The sequence below is a fragment of the Stegostoma tigrinum genome, chromosome 9 (genome assembly GCF_030684315.1).
Source record: "Stegostoma tigrinum isolate sSteTig4 chromosome 9, sSteTig4.hap1, whole genome shotgun sequence".
Taxonomy (NCBI): domain Eukaryota; kingdom Metazoa; phylum Chordata; class Chondrichthyes; order Orectolobiformes; family Stegostomatidae; genus Stegostoma; species Stegostoma tigrinum.
Window position 1 is genome coordinate 65765993 of NC_081362.1, and position 19809 is coordinate 65785801.

A 19809-nucleotide genomic window follows, 5' to 3' on the forward strand; every position below is an offset into this window, starting at 1 on the left:
CCGCTCTTCTGATGCTGCCTGGCCTGCTGTGTTCCTCCAGCTCCACAATGTGTTATCTCTTAATTGTGCAAAAATGCTTGGCAGATTAAATGGCTGGATACAATACAAAGAACAACAGAATATGGCTAAAAGATTAATCGGAGAATGAAGTTGAAGTACGAGAGGAAGATAGAAACCAGGGTATTTTAGGCCAGCTGGGTTGATGTCTGCCATGGGAAAAGTATCAGAATTGATCATTAAGAATGTTAGAGAAAGGTACTTTGAACGGCTCAAGATAATCCAGAACAGCCAGCATGGTTTTGCAAAAGAGAAATCATGTTTAACCAATTTATTAGTGTTTTTTAAATGAATAACAAGCACTGTAAATAAAAGGGTACCTCTAGACACATTGTACTTGGTTTTCCAGAAGGCATTTGTCAAATGCCACATAAACGTCATTTCACAGAATAAATAGGAGCTCTTGAAATAGAGAGTAATATACTAACTTGGTAGAAGTATAGTCAGCCGGCAAAAAAACAGACAGAATGCAGAAATTGTTCTTTTACTGAATGGATGTGATGAGTGGACTCCTGATTTATGCTGGGGGTCTCAGGTTTTTATAATTTATATTTATAACTTACATGAGGGAACTGAAGGCATGGTAGCCAAATTTGCAGATGACATAAAATAAGCAGCAATATATGTTGTGAAGAGGACCGAAGGAGAATGTAGATGAATTTAATTAGGTTAAACGAGTGAGCAAAAATCCAGCAGATGTTCACTTTGGCTGGATGATTCAACAATAAGTGTGTTACTTCAATGGAGAATGATTGCAGAATTCTGAGGTGCAGAGATATTTAGGTCTTCTGGTGCCTGATTCACAAAAAAATTATTCATCTTCAACAACTAACTAAGAAGTTTCATGGATTACTATCCTTTATCAAGACAGAAATTAAACATTAAAGTAAGAATGTTTTGATCAGTTGTATTGGATATTAATGCAACAACATCTCAACTACTGTCTGCATTTGTCGTCTCTTCGTTTAAGAAAGAATGTAAATGCTTTTGAGACAGTTCAGAAAATGCATATGAGATTAACCGTTGAAATGACTGGGTTGCCTTATAAAGGAATGTTGGATAGACTGAATTGGTTCACCCTGGAATTTTGAAGAGGAAAGGTGTAGTAATTAGAGTTAGGTTGACTATGAGGTTCTTGATTGGCGTTGTCATCCTGGGTCAATCATGAACCTCGAAATGAGGTCCACCTGCTCCCAATTACTGCAAAAGGATAACTCGATTGAAGTATATATGATCCTGAACAATCTTGATAAGATAGATGTGGAAATAATGCTTCCTCTCGTGTGTGAGTCCAGAATTAGAGCGTTGACGGTAGAGAAGAGGAGAAAGTTTTCTCTCAGAGTGCTGTTTGACTTCGGAAAACTTTGCTTCAGAAGGGTAGTGGGGATGAAGTCATAGATTCATAGAGTTATATAGCATGGAGAAAGACTCTTAGGTCCAACCATCCCGTGCTGACCTGATATCCTAAACTGATCTATTCCTATTCCACAGCATTTGGCCCCATATCCCTCTAAACCCTTCTTATTCATATACCCATCCAGATGCCATTAAATGCTGAAATTGTACCAGTTTCCACCACTTCTTCTTGCAGCTCGGTCCATACATGCACCAGCCTCTGCATTAAAAAGTTACCCCGCAGTTCCTTTTTTCAATCTTTCACATCTCACTTGAAATCTATGCCTTCTAGATTTGGACTCCCCCGCCTCGGGAAAAAACACCTTGGCTTTTCACTTTATCCACGGCCCTCATGATTTTATAAATCTTTATAAGATCACCTTTCAGCCTCTGAAGCTCCGGGGGAGAAGCCCCAGCCTATTCAACCTTTTCCTATAACTCAAACCTTCCAGTCCCAGCAACATGCCTGTAAATCTTTTCTCCACCCTCTCAAGTTTAACAACATCTTTCCCATTGGACAGCAACCAGAATTGTGCACAGTATTCCAAAGAGTGGCCTCACCAATGTCCTATACAGCTGCAACATGATGTCCCAGCTCTTAAAGTCAATGTTCTGTCCAATGAAGGCAAGCATGTCAAATTCCTTCTTCATCTCCCTGTCTACCTGTGACTCCCCTTTCAAGTAACTATGCATCTGCACCTCTAGGTCTCTTTCTTTGGCAACACTCCCTGGGTCTCCACTATTATGTGTATACGTCCTGCCCTGATTTCCCTGACCATCATGTCATGTTTATTTAAATTAAAATCCATCTGCCAGTCCTGGTCCATTGACCCGTCTGATCATGATCCCATCGTACTTTTAGATAATCTTCTTCACTGTCCACCATACTACCACTTTGATGTCATCTGCAAACTTATTAACCATGCCTCCTACAAGTCATTGAGTATTCTCAATGAAAGATAGATTCTTGTTAGGCAGAAGAATGAGAAGTTATTAGGTATATATAGGATGTGGAATTCAAAATAAAAACAGATCAGCCGTGACCTTATTGAATGGCACACCAGGTGCAAGGGACTGAGTAATAGGGTCCCTACATTGTGGGAGTGGGCCATTCAGCCCATCAAGTCCAGATGTCGGTCCAGGGAGGATGGACTAGTCAAGGAGGCGGGTGAGGCTAGTAGGCAGGAGATGGGAGTGGGGCTTGAGGTGGGAGGACTGGATAGGTGGGGGGACAGGTTAGAGAGGCGGGGATGAGCTGGGCTGGTTTGAGGATGCAGTAGGGGGAGGGGAGATTTTGAAGCTTGTGAAGTCCACATTGATACAATTGGGCTGCAGGGTTCCCAAGCAAAATATGAGATGCTATTCCTGCAACCTTCAGGTGGCATCGTTGTGGCACTGCCAGGGGCCTAGGATGGACCTGTCGTCCAATGAGTGGGAGGGGGAGTTGAAATGGTTCGCAACTGGGAGGTGCAGTTGTTTGGTGCAAACTGAGCGTAGGTGTTCCGCAAAGCAGTCCCCAAGCTTCCGCTTGGTTTCCCCGATGTAAAGGAGGCCACATCTGGAACACCTGCACCTACACCTCCCCCCTCACCCCCATCCCAGGCCTTCCAAATCAAACAGATGCACATCTGCTAATGTGGTGTACTGTATTCACTGTTACAGATAGAACTGTGGACTTTGGACTTTGGGAGGAAACCACCACACCAGGAGGAAACCCAAGCAGATACAGGGAGAATGTACAAACTCCACACAGACAGTCACCTCACCTAGCCTCATCCCACCTCCTTGACCTGTCCGTCCTCCCTGGACTGACCTATCCCCTCCCTAACTCCCCACCTACACACACCTTTACTGGCTCCACCCCCATCTCTTTGACCTGTCTGTCTCTTCTCCACCTATCTTCTCCTGTATCCATCTTCCATCCACCTCCCCCCTCTCCCTATTTATTTCAGAATCCCCTTCCCTTCCCCCATTTCTGAAGAAAGGTCTAGACCTAAAACGTCAGCTTTCCTGCTCCTCTGATGCTGCTTGACCTGCTGTGTTCAACCAGCTCTACACCATGTTATCTAACATGAAAATGCTACCTCCTTGTGGACCAATCCTCTACCCATGCTAATGTCCTCGCCCAACTCCATGAACTTTTGTTGTGCATTGCCTGTTTGTCTGGCACCATTTCAAATGCCCTTTTGGAAATCTCAGGAGATGGCAGCTTTCAGTTCCCCTTTATCTATTTCACTACTTACAGCATAAAAACCTTGAATAGATATTTAAACAGGATTCCCCGTTAGTAAGGTCATGCTGACTTGTTCTAAGCATACCATATTTTTCTAAGTACATCGTTAAGATTTCCTTAACAATATATTCTAACATTTTCCAGATGATTTTTGTTAAGCTACCCGAACTGTAGCTCCCTCTCTCTCTGTCCCTGCTTCCTCGGCATGGAGGAACATAAAGCAGAACGAAGCCATTCAGTCCATCAAACCTCCATCACCATTCAGTACAGTAATGGTTGATCACTTCAATGTCTTTTTCTGAGCTTCCACAGACCTTCAGGACGGAAAATTCTTAAGATTCACAAAATGAGGTGGCATGGTGGCTCAGTAGTTAACACTGCAGCCTCACTGCACTGGGGACCCAGGTTTGATTCCACCCTCAGGCGACTGTCTGTGTGGAGATTGTACACTCTCCGTGTCTGCGTGGGTTTCCTCCTGGTGCTCTGGTTTCCTCCCACAGTCCAAAGATGTGCAGGCTTGGTAGATTGGCCATGGTAAATTGCCCATAGTGCCCAGGAGTATAGAGGTTAGGTGGGTTCTAGGGGGATGGGATGGGTGGGATGCTCCAAGGATTGGTGTGGACTTGTTGGGCCAAAGGGCCTGTTTCCACACTGTAGGGATTCTCTTAAAATAAAAAGTTTCTCCTGCTTTTGGTCCTAAGTTGTTTTCCAATTATTTTGAAATTCTGTTCCCTGGTTCTAGGCTACCCAATCAGGGGAAAGATCCTATCTGCATCTACCCTGTCTATCCCTAGAAATATTTTGGAGGCTTCAATGAGGTCACCTCTCACTCTTCGAATCTTAGAGAGTACAAGCACAGTTTTCATTAATAGCCTTCATAGGACAGTCCCACCAGGAACAAGTCTATTGAACCACAGTTGTACTCCTTTTTTGATAATTATACCTTTCCTCAGGTAAGAGAACTAAAACTGCGCTGTAAAGTTCTATACAATTGAAGCAAAGCACCATTACGCCTGTACTCAAATCTTTTTGCAATAAATACTAACATATCATTGGCTTTCTTACTCTCTGCTCCATCTACTTTTTGGCCCTTTGTATTTCTATACTTTATAATCTCTTAACATTTAAGAAATACTCTGCATATCTATTCTTTATTTACTACCATAACTTTAACTTACTTATCCATTCAACCTTAGTCAGCTCTCCCCTTATATCTATGTAATGGCTTTGTTTAAGATTCTTGTTTATGACTGGAATATATAATTTTCAAACCTAATTACTTTATTATGTTATTATATTAACCTAATTATTATGTGTCAATTGTAGTGTGGTTATTAGGCTCTTTTACTATGATATTGCTAATTAACCTTGCATCATTGCACAAAGCATAGCCTAAAACAGCTTTGTCCTCAGCTGGTTTGGCAATGCATCACTCCAGGAACCTTGTCAAATTTAGTCAATGTGAAAATGCTTCCTGTCTGTAACCAATCCTCTATCCGTGCTAATGTATTACCTCCAATTTCATGAACTCTTGCCTTGTAATACTGTTCATCTTGCACCTTTTAAAATGCCTTTTGGGAAATTCAAGGACACTGCAGCTACTAGTTCCCCTTTACTTACCTGACTGGTTACAGACTAACAATCTGTGATACAATTTACCGAAAGGATTTCCTATTGGTAAAGTCATGTTAACTTGTTCAGAATAGTATTCTACAACTCAGTTTCCAGACCACATTTTCCAATTTGATTGATCTGTCTATGTGAAGCTTAAAGTCAATCTCAACCATTACATTGCCTTTGTTACAAGTTCAAAGAATTTCTTATTCAAAGTTCTATCTAATGATTAAATAGCTGTTAATATGCTCATAAACTAATCCTACCAGTGTTTTCTGATCATTGTTGTTCCTAACCTCCACCAATGCCATTTCTATTTCCTGATTTTCTGAGCAATTAGCCTTTCCAACTAATGTTCTTGTGTCATCCTTCACTGCCAGACCTACCTCTTCTCTTTTTTTTATTCTATATGACTTTTTCAGATGATGTGATCCCTGGAACATATATTTCTCAACCTCAGTCATCTTGAAGCTACGTCTCTGTAATAACAGAGGTAGTAGGAACTGCAGATGCTGAAGAATCCAAAATAACAATAACAATATTGTTATTGTTTGTAACAATAAAAACATCAGCTTTTCTGCTCCTAAGATGCTGCTTGGCCTGCTGTGTTCATCCAGCTCTGCACTTTGTTATCTCTGTAATAATAGTTCAATTTAAACCAGTTATCTCTGTTCATAGTTCATGCATCTACTGCCAATGTTCTGTCCATTGGGACAAAATAACATCAATTTTATTCTTTTCCTACATTTCCTTCCATGGACTTTCCTTTTAGATGACTATTATGATTAACTATTCTGTACCTTTTCATCCAATACAGCTTTTTACTTACACTGATATAGTTTTCTCTGCCACAACTTTATTTTTTGGATTTCCAAATTTCTCTTCGCCGGAAAATAAGTTCCTCTCTCTTCAGTTAAAGCCATTTATCATTACTATAATACCATGAGGTGTTGGAACAGAAATAGGCCATTCAACCCATTCAGTCTGTTCCACCATTCATTGAGATCATGGCTGATCTGATAATTCTCAACTCCACATGTTTTTTCCTGCCACATCCCTGCAACTATTAATTCCCTGACTGATTAAAAATCTGTCTGCTTTCACCTTGAATATACTCAATGATCCAGCTTTTACCGCTCCATGGTAAAGAATTCCACAGATTACTACTCTTTGAGAGAAGAAATTCTTCTGACCATTTTTGTTGGTATATTCATTTTTATAATGCTCTGCCTTTGTCTAATTACCATTACTCCTATCATTACCTTGAAATGTTGCTTTGTGCTTTCCCTTTAACTTTTTCAAAGCTCTCTTCACAACCTAGTTGTACAACTTGTCAGAATAATGGTCCTGGCTCAGCTCAATTAAAGACCATCCCAATGGTGTGGCTCATTCTTTCCCCAGTACTGGTGTCAGCGCCCAACAAAGACAGTTGTGAGCGCATGGAATAGTTTGCCAGTGGTAGTCGTGGAAGCGGACTCATTAGTGACATTTAAGCGACTGCTGGACATGCACATGGACAGCAGTGAATTGAGGGGAATGTAGGTTAGGTTATTTTATTTTTGGATTAGGATTATTCCACGGCACAACATCATGGGCTGAAGGGCCTGTACTGTGCTGTACTTTTCTACGTTCTATGTTCTAAATCAAATACATCTCTCCAACACCAACTTCAAGCCAGGTATTCATTAGATCATAAGATTCGTGATGTCATTTCATCTTTGCCAATTTACTTGTGGCTCTGGTAATTATTATTTCTTTGGCTCTGCTTTATAATTTCACCCACAGCTGCACATGTTCCCTCAGCAGAATCCCTTAGGCCTACATATGTCACTGGCACCCACATACAGCACAGCAATTGCATGCCTTCCCACCCCACTATAAATTCTTCTCCGTCCTAGAAAAGCATGCTGAAACATGGATTTAGCTTGGCAACACACTGTTTGGAATACATATCCTCAGCTGTTAAGAACAGTATCTATCCCCCTAATAATACTGTCTGCTAGTACAATTACATTCTTTCTTATTCCCCTCACTTGGATGACTCCCTGCAGTACAGTGTTGTAGTCAGTTTGACCATCTGCCCTGGAATTTCTGCTCTCACCCACACACAAGCTGCTACATCTTTAAACTCATGAACAATTTCAGTGTCTTCTCTTCCATTGCTATCCTATACCTCCTGATATCTAACTCACTTACCATTACACCATGCTCATGGATCAGGTCAGATGTACCTCAGCTTAGGGTTTGGTTGTCTCCTGGAACAAAGTGGTCAGATAATTTTTCTCCTCCCTGGTGCATCACAGTCTCCAAAGATTGGACACCAACTCATCAACTTCAAACCAATGTTCCTTGAGTATCAGGCAGTTACAAAAGATATGGTGGAGTGTATCACATTGATATTCATCCAAGACCCAAGACACAAGGGTACATCGGGGCCAACTAATCAGGGCCCACAGCTCTAAGGGAGCTGCTATGCTTGAATCAGGGGCCAGGGCCCAGTCTAGGACCAGGAGCTGCTCTGGATCCCATAATTTCTGTTCCTCCGCCTGTGTCCACCAGATTCCACATGCTACAGCCGCAACAACTCAGCTTCTTTGCCATCTTTACTATATTTATTTTTAAACTATAATAATAACAAGTGGCCAAGAGCATTTCTTCTGTTGGGATACAAATTTCTTTTTCAACGCTCATCCATGAGACAAACCTGGCACACCAGATTTCACAACAACCTGTTGGATCCATAATAGGAAAGAAATAAAAGCGTGATTACATAATTCAAAGTGACTAATGCAATACCAGAGTAAATAATGCATTGCTTACAGAGCTTTTGTGTGTGTTTTAATGTATGTGTGTTGATGTGTGGGCTTATCGGCGTATTAAAACAATATCCTCCCTATCGCTTCGCCACCATATTCCTATATATACCAAAATTCAAAACTAGTGCTCAGTCATTGTCATCTCCACTCTGTGTTCCCACCCTGTGCATTTACAAAACCTGTCTGCTTTTATCAAGGATTAGGGACTCACACTCAAGTTGCATCTGTTAAGTCAGTTTTCCTGCAATTGCAATTGACAACTATTCAGACAGTTAATTTCATTTGATTAACAAATAACTGCCACGACTAAGCAGCTTCTTTTAAACTAAGTTTTTTAATAGTTTACCGTTTAAAGTTCTATGTCAGAGTCTGTTAATCTAAATTGTATCTTGAGAAAACATTGGAAGGAACATACCGCCTACATAAAATTCCCAAGTTAGCACTCATTCCTCTTTCACAATCCTTGTTGTCTCTTTTTCTGAAAAAGGGTCCCGACCCGAAACTTTAGCTTTCCTGCTCCTCTGATGCTGCCAGGCCTGCCGTGTCGAACCAGCTCCACCCTGTGTTATCTCAGACTCCAGCATTGGCACTTCTTACTACCCCTTGTTATTCTCTACTCTGTGCTTCCACTTGGTTCTAGCTTCAGATGGATATTATGTTATTAGGAGCACAACATCTATCTAGTTGTAGAAACGAAAGTACTTAACTTTATACAGAAACTATTTTTAAAGTTAACTCATGGGATGTGGGCTTCGCTGGCTAGGCCAGATTTTACCGCCCGTCCCTAATTGCTCTTGAAGAGGTGGTCATAAGTTGCTTTCTTGAGCTGTTGCAGTCATTTACTGTAGGAACTGTGAATTACTGTCTAATCCCTGCTTTGTGCTAATAAGAATATTACAACAATCAATTGTTATCAAGTTTTAAATATTTGTTTCTGACAGCATCAACAACCATCCTCTTATTAGCAGTAATTCCAATTGGACCACACTCATGTTTCACCAATCTGCCCACTCAGCACCCCAACTGAGGGATAAGCCTCACCAATTTCCAAGTCATTGTATTGACCATTAATTTTAGTCTCCACTGGTGGATCAAGTATCTGCTCCTACATTACCATTTCATTACATTTCCTACAGTATAACAATAACATATTTCAAAAAATATTGCGTTGAGTATCAAATATTTTGTGAAATTGAGTGACTGTGTAAATTATTAAATAAAAGCAAATCTTTCCCTTTGATTTTCTTCACCACTATTCCCTCATTAATGCCTGTTCACTTGCAAAAAGTTATTTGCCACATGAACATATGAATTATGAATAGGAGGAGGGCATGTAGCTCCTCAAATCTGCTCTGTTTTTCTGATTATTCCAAATTCCTGCCCACCCCACCAGGTTGATTTGACATCACAAGCTTTTAGATCGTAGCCCCTTCTTCAGGTGAAGTCAGGGAGAAGCACATAAACACAGTTTATCGATAGAGGGATCAAAAGAACATACAAATGATGTGAGTGGAGTGACGAATAATAAGTCTTGGCGGGTGATCAGAAGTGTCAGATGGTGTGAGTAAAGTGTCAACAGCTGAATAAGAAGCGAAGAAATGACCTATGGTCCAATTAAATGAGGCAGAGAGATAATTACAAAAAAATTAAAAATAAGATGGTTCTGGAGACAAACCAAATGACTGGAAATAGTATGATAGGTATAAGAGTTACATGCCAAGAGTCTAACCAAAGTAATAATAATCCAAAACTTTACAAATTCATTAAGTAGAGAGATCATAACAATTTATCAGGGAGGGCGCTTACCAAAGATTGGAAGCTGAATGTCCTTGACTATGTGAAGTGTTCCAACTGGGAAGTAATATTCCAGTCTAGTGATTGTTGCTCAGTGACCATTCATCCATTGTCATAGCATCTGCATGGTCGTGCCAATATACTGTGCCTCGGGTAGCTTTGTCTGCAGCACATGAGTTAAACAACATTGGCTGAGTCACATGAGTTATCTGCCACATACATGGTTGGTTGTCAAAGATATTCAGCCTCCGATCTTCAGGTAAGCATGTTCCAGGGTAGCCTTTGAGATACACAACAATGCGGGATCATAGGCTGATTAGCCTAACATCTATTTTGGAAAAGTTCTGAAATCAATTATTAAAGAAGTAATAGCAGAATGTACAAAATATCATAATCTGATCAAGCAGAATCAGCATGGGTTCATGAAAGAGGAATCATGCCTGACTAATTTATCAGTGTTTTTCAGGGAAGTCTCAACCAGAGTGGATAGAAAGAAATTAGTAGGCGTGTTGTGTTTAGACGTCCAGAAGGCATTCAACAAGTTACTTTACAAAGGTAAGAGCTTATCAAGTTGGAGGTGGTATATTGGCAAGGATAGAGGATTGGTTCATGCGGAGGAAACAGTGAGTGCAAATAAGGGATAACATGGTGTACAGCTGGATGAACACAGCAGGCCAAGCAGCATCAGAGGAGCAGGAAAGCTGACATTTCGGGTCTAGACCCTTCTTCAGAAATGGGGGGTGGAGATTCTGAAATAAATGGGGGGGTGGAGGTGGATAGAAGATGGAAAGAGGAGTAGATAGGTGGAGAAGAGACAGACAGGTCAGAGCAGCAGGGATGGAGTCAGTAAAGGACAGTGTGGGTGGGGAGTTAGGGAGGAGATAGGTCAGTCCAAGAAGGACAGACAGGTCAAGGGGGCAGGATGAGGTTAGTAGGTCGGAGGTGGGGGTGAGGCTTGAGGTGGGAGGAGGTGATAGGTGAGAGGGAGGACAGGTTAGGGAGGCGGGGACAAGCTGGGCTGGTCTTGGGATGCAGTAGGGGGAGGGGAGATTTTGAAGCTTGTGAAGTCCACATTGATACCATTGAGTTGCAGAGTTCCCAAGCGGAATATGAGGTGCTGTTCCTGCAACTTTCAGGTGGCATTGTGGTAATGCAGGGGACCCAGGATGGATATGCCATCTGAGGAATGGGAGGGGAAGTTGAAATGGTTCGCGACTGGGAGGTGCAGCTGTTCATTATGAACCGAGCGTAGATGTTCTGTGAAGCAATACCCAAGCCTCTGCTTGGTTTCCCGAGTGTACAGGACGCCACAACAGGAACAGCGGATACAGTGTGCTACATTAGCAGATGTGCAGGTGAACATCTGCTTGATGTGGAAAGTCTTCTTCAGGCCTGGGAGGGTGGTAAGGGGTGGAGGTGTAGCACTTCCTGTAGTTGCAGGGAAAAGTGCCGGGTGTGGTGGGGCTGGAGGGGAGTGTGGAGCGGACAAAGAAGTCCCGGAGACAGTGGTCCTTCCGGAAAGCAGATAAGGGTGGGGAGGGAAAAATGTCTTTGGTGGTGGGGTCATATTGCACGTGGCGGAAGTGTCAGAGGATGATACGTTGGATCTGGAGGTTGGTGAGTTGGTATGTGAGGACAAGGGGGATTCTGTTTTGGTTATTGCGGGGAGCGGTTGTGAGGGATGAATTGCGGGAAATACGGGAGACATAGTCAAGGGCGTTCTTGACCACGGGGTGGACGGGGGTGGGGGGGCATGTTGCGGTCCTTGAAAAATGAGGACATCTGAGATGTACGGGAGTGGAATGCCTCATCCTGGGAGCAGATGAATTGGGAATTGGGGATGGCATTTTTGCAGGACAGTAGGTGGGAGGAGTGTATTCTATGTATATTCACCCACCTTCCTGCAAAATGGTATAAACGTGGACTCCACAAGCTTCAAAATCTCCCCTCCCCATACTGTATCCAAAAACCAGCCCAGCTTGTCCCCAGCTCCCTAACCTGTCCTTTCTCCCACCTATCCCCTCCTCCCACTTCAAGCCCCAATCCCACCCCTTTGACCTGTCCGTCCTCCCTGGACTGACCTATCTCCTCCCTAACTCACCACCTACACTCATCTTTACTGGCTCCATCCCCGCCTCTTTGACCTGTGTGTCTCCTCTTCCACCTATTTTCTCCTCTATCCAGCTTCCATCCACCTCCCCCTCTCTCCCTATTTATTTCAGAATCCCCTTCCCCTCCCCCATTTCTGAAGAAGGGTCTAGGCCTGAAACGTCAGCCTTCCTGCTCCTCTGATGCTGCTTGGCCTGCTGTGTTCATCCAGCTCTAAACCTTGTTATCTCAGATTCTCCAGCATCTGCAGTTCATACCATCAGTGCAAATAAGGGGTTTTGGCAACCAGTGAGGCTCCACAGGGGCCATGTTGGGCCAGCAACTGTTTAAAATATGTATGAAGGACTTGGAGGAAGAAAATAAATGTTCTACAGCCAAATCTGCAGACAACACAAAAATAGGTGGAAAGGCAGGTTGTGGGAGGGATACAAACTGTTTACAGAGAGATATTGATATGTGGGCAAAAGTTTGGCGAATGGGATATAACATGGGTAAATGTGAAGTGGTTCATTTTGGAAGGGAAATCAAAAATACAATATATTAAATGGAACAAAACTGTAGAAAGCTGCAACACGAAGAGCCTTAAGGGTATTTGTACATGAAACACAGAAAGCTAGCACACAGGTAGAGCCAATAATCAGGAAGGTTAATGGAATGTTATTTTTTTTCAAGGGGGTTGGATTATTAGAGCAGGGAAGTCTTTTGTTACTGTACAAGGTGTTGGTAAGACCACATCTGGAGCACTGTCAGCAGTTTTCCACTTATTTGAGAAAATATATCATTTCATTAAAAACAATTCAAAGAAAGTTCACTCGGCTGATTCGTGGTGTGAAGGCATTGTCTTATAAGCAAAGGCTGAACAGGTTAGGACTCTACTCAATGGAGTTTAGATGAATGAGAGGTGATCTCATTGAAACACATAGGGTTCTTAAAGGGCTTGAATAGATGCTGAGAAGATGCTTCCCCTCGTGGGAAAGAGAATAGAGCCTGAGGGCAGAGTCTCAGAATAAAGAATGCCAATTTAAGACTGAGATGAGCAGGATGTTTTTCTTTCAGAGGTTTGTGAGTATTTAGAACTCCTTACCACAGACAACTGTGGAGGCAGAGTCCTTGTGTATATTTACGGTTGAGATATATTGATTCACAATCAGCAGGGGAATCAGGGGCTACAGGGAAAGGTGAGGAAAGTGAACATGAGGAACGTTGGATCTGCCATGATCTAGCTGAATGGCAGAGCAGGCTGGAGGAGCTGATGGCCTACTCCTGTCCCTATTTCCTATGTTCTTATAAATGCCTACTTCTTGATTACCCTGTAAGAGTAAACATTCTTTCCACATCCACACTATAAAGATCCTTTAGAACCTTTTATGTTTCAAACAAGTCACTTCTTTCTCTTCTAAACTACAGCAGTGTCAGCCTAACCTGTCCACCTTTTCCTCATAAGATAACCTAACAATTTCAGGTAATAGCTAGCAAACCTTCTCTGATAATAAAATGTGAGGCTGGATGAACACAGCAGGCCAAGCAGCATCTCAGGAGCACAAAAGCTGACGTTTCGGGCCTAGACCCTTCATCAGAGAGGGGGATGGGGGGAGGGAACTGGAATAAATAGGGAGAGAGGGGGAGGCGGACCGAAGATGGAGAGTAAAGAAGATAGGTGGAGAGGGTGTAGGTGGGGAGGTAGGGAGGGGATAGGTCAGTCCAGGGAAGACGGACAGGTCAAGGAGGTGGGATGAGGTTAGTAGGTAGCTGGGGGTGCGGCTTGGGGTGGGAGGAAGGGATGGGTGAGAGGAAGAACCGGTTAGGGAGGCAGAGACAGGTTGGACTGGTTTTGGGATGCAGTGGGTGGGGGGGAAGAGCTGGGCTGGTTGTGTGGTGCAGTGGGGGGAGGGGATGAACTGGGCTGGTTGAGGGATGCAGTGGGGGAAGGGGAGATTTTGAAACTGGTGAAGTCCACATTGATACCATATGGCTGCAGGGTTCCCAGGCGGAATATGAGTTGCTGTTCCTGCAACCTTCGGGTGGCATCATTGTGGCAGTGCAGGAGGCCCATGATGGACATGTCATCAAGAGAATGGGAGGGGGAGTGGAAATGGTTTGCGACTGGGAGGTGCAGTTGTTTGTTGCGAACTGAGCGGAGGTGTTCTGCAAAGCGGTCCCCAAGCCTCCGCTTGGTTTCCCCAATGTAGAGAAAGCCGCACCGGGTACAGTGGATGCAGTATACCACATTGGCAGATGTGCAGGTGAACCTCTGCTTAATGTGGAATGTCATCTTGGGGCCTGGGATGGGGGTGAGGGAGGAGGTGTGGGGACAAGTGTAGCATTTCCTGCGGTTGCAGGGGAAGGTGCCGGGTGTGGTGGGGTTGGAGGGCAGTGTGGAGCGAACAAGGGAGTCACGGAGAGAGTGGTCTCTCCGGAAAGCAGACAGGGGTGGGGATGGAAAAATGTCTTGGGTGGTGGGGTCGGATTGTAAATGGCGGAAGTGTCGGAGGATAATGCGTTGTATCCGGAGGTTGGTAGGGTGGTGTGTGAGAACGAGGGGGATCCTCTTGGGGCGGTTGTGGCGGGGGCGGGGTGTGAGGGATGTGTCGCGGGAAATGCGGGAGACGCGGTCAAGGGCGTTCTCAATCACCGTGGGGGGGAAGTTGCGGTCCTTAAAGAACTTGGACATCTGGGATGTGCGGGAGTGGAATGTCTTATCGTGGGAGCAGATGCGGCGGAGGCGGAGGAATTGGGAATAGGGGATGGAATTTTTGCAGGAGGGTGGGTGGGAGGAGGTGTATTCTAGGTAGCTGTGGGAGTCGGTGGGCTTGTAATGGACATCAGTTACAAGCTGGTTGCCTGAGATGGAGACTGAGAGGTCCAGGAAGGTGAGGGATGTGCTGGAGATGGCCCAGGTGAACTGAAGGTTGGGGTGGAAGGTGTTGGTGAAGTGGATGAACTGTTCGAGCTCCTCTGGGGAGCAAGAGGCGGCGCCGATACAGTCATCAATGTACCGGAGGAAGAGGTGGGGTTTGGGGCCTGTGTAGGTGCGGAAGATGGACTGTTCCACGTAACCTACAAAGAGGCAGGCATAGCTGGGGCCCATGCGGGTGCCCATGCCTGTGTAGGTGCGGAAGATGGACTGTTCCACGTAACCTACAAAGAGGCAGGCATAGCTGGGGCCCATGTGAGCTGCTTCCTCTACAATTATATCCTTCCTTAAGTAAGGAGACCAATACTGTACACAGTGCATCAGATATGGTTTCTCCTATGCCCTATATAACTGAAGTAGACCCTTTTTATTCAGTTCCCTGCATGATAACTACATTAGCTTTCCTAAATACAGTACCTTCATTACAATGTTCCTGTAATTCTTGCACTAGGACACCCATAATCCTCTGCCTCTCAGAGATCTGCATTCTGTCAATATTTAGACTGTTTTTTAATCTTGCTTCCAGAGTGGACAATTTTACATGTTCCCACATTATAAACTATCATCCACTTACTTAATCTATTTATATCCCTTTGAACCTTCTTCTGTTCCCTCCACAGCTTAATTTCCTATCCATTTTTGTATCAACGGCATGTTTAGCAAGCATACATTTTCATACCCTTTCATCCTCGTCATTTGTATAAGTCATGAAATATTGAGGCCCCAGTATTGATCTCTATGGCACACGACTGATTGCATCTTGCCGACCAGAAAATGACCCATTTAAGCCTACTCTGTTTATGTTTGTCCGGCCATTTTCCATCCCTTAATTTTTATTTCTTGCAATGATCTTTGATGTGCTGCCTACTGTAACTCGAAGGACATTACAGTCACCATTGCCCCTTTATCCACAGCATGCTGCTCCTTCAAAGAGCTCCAGTAAATTAGTTGAGTATGATTTCTCTTCCACAAAACTTTGTTGACAGTCCCTGATTAGCCTGAATTTACCTGATTACTCAGTTATAACATCTTTAATAATGGCTTTTAGCATTTTCAAATGAGAGATTTTAAGCTAATTGGCCTGTGTCTTCCTGATTTCTATCTCCCTCCTTTTTGAATAAACGAGTTACATTTTCTATTGTACAATCCAATGCAACCATCCCAGAATCCAAGGAATTTGGGAAAATTAGAAGCAATGCATCAACTACCTGGCTAGCCACGTATATTAAGAGCTGAGCAGGAACTCCACCAGGACCCAATGACTTGACAGTCCTCTGTTTCAGCAATTTGCACAGGACTACTTCCCTGGTCGTTATAATGTTCTTGAAAATGTTGAGTTCCTAATTTAGCACTATTTCTCAGATGTTACTTACATCAAAGGATGTGCTAGCCTTGGAGGTGGTCCAAAGGAAGTTTAAAAGAATGATCCCAGAGATGAACGGCTTGTAACATTAAGAACAGTTGAGGACTCTGAGTTTGTACTTGATGGAGGTTAGAAGGTGAGGTGGGATCTGATTGAAACTGACAGAAAACTGAGAGGCCTGGATACAGCAGATGTGGAGAAGATGTTTCTATGAATAGGAGATACTAGGACCCATGGGAGCAGCCACAGAATAGAGGAATGACCCTTTAGAACTGAGCTGAGGAAGAGTTTCTTCAGCCAGGAGATAGTAAATCTGTGGGGCCCATTGGCACGGAAGGCTGTGGAAGCCAAGTCATTGAGTGTACTTAAGACAGAGATGGATAATTGTAAGAGGATCAAAGGAGAAATCAGGAGAATGGAGTTGAGAAACATAAGACCATAAGACATAGGAGTGGAAGTAAGGCCATTCAGCCCATCGAGTCCACTCCACCATTTAATCATGGCTGATGGGCATTTCAACTCCACTTCCCTGCACTCTCCCCGTAGCCCTTGACTCCTTGTGAGATCAAGAATTTATCGATCTCTGCCTCCCAGCCTCCACTGTGCTCCATTGCAATGAATTCCACAGGCCCACCACTCTCTGACTGAAGAAATTTCTCCTCATTTCCGTTTTAAATTTCCCCCTCTAATTTTAAGGCTGTGCCCACGGATCCTAGTCTCCTTGCCTAACGGAAACAACTTCCCAGCGTTCACCCCACGATCGAATAGTGAAGCAGACTTGATGGGCTGAATGGCCTAATTCCACTCCTATATCTTTTGGTCCTGTAGTCTTACAGCTGGTGAAAAACACTTATTTATTTAATCAATCATTTCCTTATTTTCCATTCTTAATTCCCAGGCTGAATTTCTGTAGGACCAATGCTCAATTTATTAAGACTTTCCTTTTTTAAAAAATATCTACAGAAACTCTGACTACTTTTTTTTACATTTCTAGTTAGCTTTTTCTTGTACTCTTTCTTCCTCCTTACTGATTTTTTAGTCATTCTTTGCGTTTTATTTAACTCCTCTTTCCAACCTTCTAACCATCCATGATCTTACAGTGAATGACTGCAATGAAACCTGGGCTTTGGCTGAAGATTGCTTCTTACTGAGTCCTCTGGCCTGGCTTATTTCACACTACTGACAATTTGGGCCAAAGTACATTGAGGACCTGTTACATTTTCAGATCCCCTGATCGCCTTAATTCGAATGCAAGTAGCTTCCTTTCATGGTTGGAAAATGCTTTTTTGTTGCAACTGGATTGAAGCTGTAGTGAGGAATGTCAAAATTCCACTGTATTTTCTGCAAAGTCTGTTTTGTACTTGTATTTACACACAGATAATTTATGAATAAAATATATTTTTGAAATTTAAAAAAACTGTCCGAAATTGCGTTTTAGTCACTCCGTCTCCTGCTTAAGCACTTATTCCTGCTCAAACATTTTACCGTTCCATACTTTAGCGCCTCCTTTACAATTCACGTTTCCTAGTCTCCTGTAAGGTTACATTCATTCCTAAAAGTTGTTGACGTTTAAGTCCAATTAATAAAGTTGGTCCGCTTTACACATTACCAGTTATTAAACCAGACAAAAGCACCTGAAATCATGGAAGTCACACTGTGCAATTTACCACCCCAGTACAGTACGAAGCCGTTTGCAACCAATTAAGTGTTTTGAAATGTAGTCAGTGTACGAATATTTTAACGTACACAATTACACACACGTAAGTACACTTTGAAATCTCTCTGATGAAGGGTCTAGACCCGAAATGCCAGCTTTCCTGCTCCTAAAATGCTGCTTGGCCTGCTGTGTTCCTCCAGCTCTACACCTTGTTATCTCGTTAAAATGAAATTCGCGGTCGAACATAGAATCCAGAATTTTCTTCAACTACAAAGCGTTTTGAAATAAGAAAATTACTTTGTGTTAAAGTCAGTATAATATTCAATTGCATTTTTCTTGCTGCGGAAAGGTATTGGCTAAAATCAAGCTGTCTGCATGACAGCGACGTGCTGAACAGATTGTGAGATTGCGAGGAGATGTTTCAGTCGTACAGTCATATGACATGGAAACAAACCCTTCGGTTCAAACCGTCCATGCCGAACATAATCCCAAACCTGAACTAGCCCATTTGCCTGCCCTTGTGTTTCAGCTATCTGGCTTCGTTCATTTAACGAAAGTATGAGATCATCTGGACATCACCTCGGATTATAGTCTCTAAATTGAGTTTGATTATACGGTCAGAGATAATGGGAACTGCAGACGCTGGAGAATCCAAGATAATAAAATGTGAGGCTGGATGAACACAGCAGGCCAAGCAGCATCTCAGGAGCACAAAAGCTGACGTTTCGGGCCTAGACCCTTCATCAGAGATTATACGGTGTTTGATTGTAGTTCCTGCACAGCAGAGGTCGGTGGTTTTCTGCTTGCTGCTTCCTTCAAACCAAGCGGATATGCTGATTCTTAAAAACTTTATGATCAAAACCGATACAGTACTTTGAAAACACAAATCTCAACGAAAAGACGTGTGAAGGAACCGGTTCACGTTCAATACAGCTAATATCACATTTTCAGTTGTGTCCTTGACTTACCGATAACAATTCATAAGGAAAATATGACGACTTTATGGAAGTGTAGCAAATAGATAGATCCAAACAGAACATTTCGTATGAAACTTCTATCTTGCCAAATAAAATCAAGAGATTAAGGGCTACAATTCCATTTTATCGGAAGGATCTCAAGTCATACTTTCGGGTGACCCAATAAGATTTCTAAATACTGACAAGTTGTAACTGTTTTGAATTGACTTACTGATTCATCCTGTACGTTCATTCCCAAAGAAGGAAAATCACACCAAAACAATCTTTGAAAAGAGGAACTGATAGCAGTCAAACACTTCTCGTGACAGTGAACTTCAGTGTATAACTTTAAAAAAAACTTTCTAAGTACAAATTAATTGACATGCAATGTAAATGTTCTGGTAGAAATGTATGCCCTCAGCGTTTCTCAAAAATCGAAAAGGCTGTGTTTTTTTACAAGTCAGAGGGTATCGTCAAAGCCTGGGTTTTTCTACATAGTACAACGAATATAGAACATATTAGTCACTCCCTCTATTAGCATAAGCGATTACAGCGGTATCTAACTGCCACTTCTGTTGTTAGATATTCAGTTAAGACCAACAGCTTGATCATAAAAGAAACAATTTTCTTACCATCTGTACACCACAACATTTCTCCCACACTCGGGACTTTCTCAAAGCTGTTCTTCTTTATTTCTTAAAATTGATTTGAGATAAAAATGAAATCAAAATGAAATTAAGATTTAAAGAAAGAACGGAAACCAGAGAGAAACATTTCTTTGCTTATTCCTTAATGCAAAAATAATATTCACAACACAAGATCCAGACTACTTGGTGGTTATAATTTCACAGAAACTTCAATTTTAAATGAGTCTACACAGGATGCAGTTGTGGTGCGATTA

General features: G+C 42.8%; 1 protein-coding gene and 1 long non-coding RNA gene across 2 annotated transcripts in view; one reads left to right on the forward strand and one right to left on the reverse strand.

Moving 5' to 3' along the window:
- Window positions 1-19809, reverse strand: part of LOC132210013 (uncharacterized) — a 35077-nt gene that overhangs the window by 14210 nt on the left and 1058 nt on the right. Inside the window, exon 2 of the long non-coding RNA XR_009446164.1 lies at window positions 19541-19603. This is a non-coding gene — a long non-coding RNA (uncharacterized LOC132210013). The remainder of the gene's footprint in view (window positions 1-19540; window positions 19604-19809) is intronic.
- mta3 (metastasis associated 1 family, member 3) overlaps window positions 1-19809 on the forward strand; it is a 236151-nt gene that overhangs the window by 1305 nt on the left and 215037 nt on the right. The window lies entirely within an intron of this gene.